This window comes from Colobus angolensis, unplaced genomic scaffold (genome assembly GCF_000951035.1).
Source record: "Colobus angolensis palliatus isolate OR3802 unplaced genomic scaffold, Cang.pa_1.0 Scaffold169, whole genome shotgun sequence".
Classification (NCBI taxonomy): domain Eukaryota; kingdom Metazoa; phylum Chordata; class Mammalia; order Primates; family Cercopithecidae; genus Colobus; species Colobus angolensis.
Window position 1 is genome coordinate 14,019 of NW_012114810.1, and position 5,131 is coordinate 19,149.

The following is a 5,131-nucleotide window of genomic DNA, read 5'->3' on the forward strand; positions in this document are numbered from 1 at the left end:
CCTCCCAAGTAGCTCAGACTACAGGTGCGCGCACCACCACGTCCAGCTAATTTTTATAGTTTTGTAGAAACAGGGTTTTGCCGTGTTGTCAGGCTTATCTCCAGCTCCCAACAAACTTGCCCCCCCTCAGGCTCCCAACCTGCTGGAATTACAAGCATGGGCCACTACACCCTGGCTGTTGGTAATTTCTAATCTTTTAAATTACTATAGGCCAGGCGCGGTGGCTCACGCCTATAATCCCAGCACTTTGGGATGCCAAGGCGGGTGGATAACCTGAGATCAGGAGTTCGAGACCAGCCTGATCAACATGGAGAAACCTCGTCTCTACTAAAACTACAAAATTAGGCGGACATGGTGGCAGAAGCCTGTTATCCCAGCTACTCGGGAGGCTGAGACAGGAGAATCGCTTGAACCTAGGAGGCGGAGGTTGTGGTGAGCCGATATCGTGCCATTGCACTCCAGCCTGGGCAACAGAGCAAGACTTCGTCTCAAAAAAAAAAAAAAAAAACTATAAATGCTGCATCAACATCTTACTTCTTTGATATTAGTAGTGTAGTATAGTGACTAAAGGCAGACTCTGGAGTTGAAACCTGGTTTGGCACAGACTGTGTGACTATGAGAAAGTTTCTTAACCTCTCTGTGATTCCTCCATGTCCCAATCTGTAAATGGACATACTTATACTACCTACTTGATAGGGTTTTGTGAGGATAAAACGAGTTAATACATGTAAAGTGTTTAAAACATTGTTGGCACCAAGAAAAAGTATGTAAGTGTTAGAAAAAATATGTATATATAGGCCGGGCATGGTGGCTCACGCCTGTAATCCTGGCACTTTGTGAGGCGAGGTGGGTGGATTGCCTGAGCTCAGGAGTTTGAGACCAGCCTGGGCAACACAGTGAAACCTTGTCTCTACTAAAATCCAAAAAATTAGTCAGGCATGGCAGTGTGCACCTGTAATCCCAGATACTCAGGAAACTGAGACAGGAGAATCGCTTGAGCTCAGGAGGCTTAGGTTGCAGTGAGCCAAGATAGTGCCATTGCACTCCAGCCTGCATGACAGAGCAAGACTCAAAAAAAAAAAAAAAGAAAAGAAAGAAAGAAAAAATATATGTGGTGTTATAATGTATATTGGTTTTTGTCCAGAGAGGGTGCCGCCCTATACCCTGGGGGAAAGAATGCTGATATCATGAAGCTTCCATAAAAACCCAAGAGGAGGCCAGGCATGGTGGCTCATGCCTACACTCCCAGCACTTTGGGAGGCCCAGGTGGGCAAATCACAAGATCAGGATTTCGAGACCAGTCTGGCCAATATGGTGAAACTCCATCTCAACTAAAAATACAAACATTAGTTGGCCATTGTGACTGGAGCCTGTAATCCCAGTTATTCAGGAGGCTGAGACAGGAGAATTATTTGAACCTGGGAGGTGGAGGTTGCATTGAGCCAAGATCGTGCCATTTCACTCCAGCCTGGGCAACAAGAGCAAAACTCCGTCTTAAAAAAAAAAAAAGTACTACGTAAGAATAATTTTTACATGCATAGACATATACTTTTTCACAATAACACATAAAAGCAAAAAGAATAATTGTCTCAGACTGAGTAAGGAATGCACATAAAATGGGATAATACTAAATAAGGAAAAGTTATCTCCAAATAAGTTTGCATTAAAAACAAAATTTTAAGGAGGAAATGTCAGGGGACACAGTGCAGCCATGATTCTAAGTAACGTGATATGAACTGTGTATAAAGTGGGTTAATTTGGGATGGAGGGTGCAAAAGGTATCAGAAGGGAGCCATACCCAAAGCAGGAGGCCAAGTCTCGGAGACGAAGATGAGAGGACCAAGGATGAGAACAAGGGAACTACACACAGGAATGGACAGGAGGGGAACTGTTGACTTTATTGCACATAGAAGATTGCCTGAACCTGGATAGGGGGAAAAGCAGAAAGGGAGTTGTTGGGGCAAAATGTAATCCAAGATGACTCTGCACCTTCCTGCCTGAATGACTAGGAGAATGATGCCACCTTCACAGGAATAGACAGCCTGCGAAGAGGAGCTGCTGAAGAGAGTTCACTTCAGGCCACACTGGATCATAACCGTCAACTGGCAATGGCAAGTGGCCATGTACTTCAGGCAGCTGGGAGTGTGTATCTGGAGGCACATCTAGAGACCCAGCTGGCTTCTCTCATCTGCCCAGAGGAGCTGGAGAAAGCCCTGGGAGTCCCTAGGAAGAGCTTATGAAGAGGTGGCCCCAGCCGGACACAGTGGCTCACACCTATAATCCCAGCACACTGGGAGGGCCAAGCGGGAAGGTCATTTAAGTCCAGGAGTTTGAGACCATGGAGAAACCCCATCTCTACCAAAGATATAAAAATTAGCTGGGCATGGTGGTGCACACCTGTAGTCCCAGCTACTTGGGAAGCTAAAGCACAAGGATTGCTTAAACCCAGGAGGCAGAGGTTGCCATGAGCCGAGATCATGCCACTGCACTCAAGCCTGGGTGATGGAGTGAGACCCTGTCTCCAAAAAAAAAAAAGAGATGTTCCCAAAGATGGGCCTCTAAAGAACATCTACTCCACTCAGGGATCCGATGGGGACAGGAGGTGAGAGAATAATTTTTTACTAAAATCAGGGAAAACATCATATGAGGAAATTGGACCAGATGATTTCTGGGTTCCTTCCAGCACTAATATTCTATGGTTCTATTAAACAGACATGAAAAATATGTTGCTAGATCCTCAGATTATTTGCGATTTGCAAATTTTAGACAAATATTGTAGTAAAATTCAGGAGCATCATGATGTATCAGGGAATGCCAAGTTATTTAAACTGCATAAATATCCATTTCTTTCTTTGTAAAATGGGGGTAATATTTACCTTTTGGGGGTTGTTTTGATACAACATGTTGCACTAGAAGGAAAATTCCAAGTTCTTTGACATGTCTGAACCTCAGTATCCTCCACTATAAAAACCGTAACATTTACCTCAGGATTTGTTCTGAGGATTTGAAATGGTATGTCTATAGTATTTTGCATGCTGTGGGCTTTCAGTAACTGGGAATTTTTACTTTTTACTCTTTTATTTTAAAATTAATTTAAATCACAGAAAAGTATCTGACTTCAGACACACAGTTCCTTTATATTCCTGTAGTAGGCAAAATTCTGCGATGGCTCCCGTGATTCCTGGCCCCTGGTACCTGTTGTTTAAATCCCCTCCCTTTAAGTATGGGTAGAACCTGCCTGTACTTGCTGTTAATCGAGAAAACTTTGCAGATGTAGCTAAGATCCTTCATCAGTTGACTTTGAGTTAGTAAAAAGGGAATCCCCGACTTAGGTAAGCCTTTTTTTTTTTTTTTTTTTTTTGAGACAGTCTTACTCTGTCACCCAGGCTGGAGTGCAGTGGTGTGATCCAGGGTCACCGCAACCTATACCTCCTGGGTTCAAATGATCCTCCTGCCTCAACCTCCTGAGTAGCTGGGATTACAGGCACCTGCCACCATGACCGGGTAATTTTTGTATTTTTAGTAGAGCTGGAGCTTCACCATGTTGGCCAGGCTGGTCTTGAACCTCAGGTGATTTACCCGCTACGATCTCCCAAAGCACTGGGATTACAGGCGTGAGCCACTGCACTCGGCCTAGTGAGCTTTTTAAAAGAGGGTCAAGGCCTTCCCTGAATTAGATAAAATGGAAGCAACAAAGATACTCTTCTGCTGGCCATTAGAAGCAAATATCCATGCTGTGACCTGCCTGTGGAGAAGGGCAGGCTCTGAGGGCCTCAATTCTACACCTGCAAGAAACTGAATTCTGCCAACAACCTGGATGAGTTTGGAAGACCCCAGCCTTCATATGAAAATGCAGCCCAGTTCACACTTCGATTTTACCCCTGTGAGATTCTAATCAAAGACTCCCACTATGCCATGCCCAGACCTACAGAAACTATGAGAGGCTAAATGAGTATTGTCCTAAGCCACTTAATCTGGCGTAATTTTTACACATAAATAGAAAACTAAAACAGTTTTTTGCCTCCATTCAGAACATGGTTTTTGTTTATCTTCTCTCTCCCTGCTGTCTCTATGCTTGTCTAAGACCTCATTACTGGTTGCAGCAGCCTCCCCACTGGTTTCCGGTTTCCTGTATTCTCTTTCTTCTATGCATCCTGCATATTTCTTCAGAATAAAGACACAAAGGTCATAATAACCTTCCCAAAGTATTGCTCTTGACTTGCTCAAGAACCTATACCAACTCTCCCAGGCCAGTTCCATCAACTCTGATTTTTAGCTAGTTTAGCTAGTTTCCATCAACTCTGATTTTTAGCTAGTTTCACAGCTCTCGATGACCCAGTCCTCCTTAAAGAGCCTGACTGGCTCTCCTGGTTTGTCTGATGACCAGACCTGTGACCGAAAACTCATTAGCGCAGTTAACTAGTCAGGAAAATCACCCCAGAGACTGCCTCCTGCAAAGCAAGTGTTCATTAATCTTGAGGGATTTTTAAAAAATAGGTTAGGAATAGTGGAGACTCAGTCCCAAACCTGTATGTTACCTCATCCACCCTAGGGACTTCTGGAGTTTTTGTTGTTGTTGCTGTTGCTGCTATTGTTATTAAGTTGATTGCTGTTTGCATTGATGAAGATTTTTTTAGACTATTTTTCAGAATTAACTACAATGTATTGAGAGTCTACTCAGTGCCAGGCAGTAGAACAGGTATTTTTAAATACACTATTTTCACCAAAAAATATTCCTATAGGCTTTTTTTTTAAAGGCCAATAATCCCACTGTTCATATAACCTCTGCTGTGGTTATGTGAACAGTGAACCACATAACATTGTGAACATTGTTTTTTTTAAGTGAACATTGATCATAAATTTAAACAGTACTGAAAGATACAAAGGAAAAAGCAAAATCTTCCCTCTGGCCCAAGGAAATTCTTCTCCTTAAGAGTAGCCACTATTGGCCAGGCATATTGGTTCACGCCTGTAATCCCAGTACTTTGGGAGGCCGAGGTGGGTGGATCACGAGGTCAGGAGTTCAAGATCAGCCTGGCCAACATGGTGAAACCCCGTCTCTACTAAAAATTACAAAAATTAGCCGGGCATGTTGGCACACGCCTGTGGTTCCGGCTACTTGGGAGGCTGA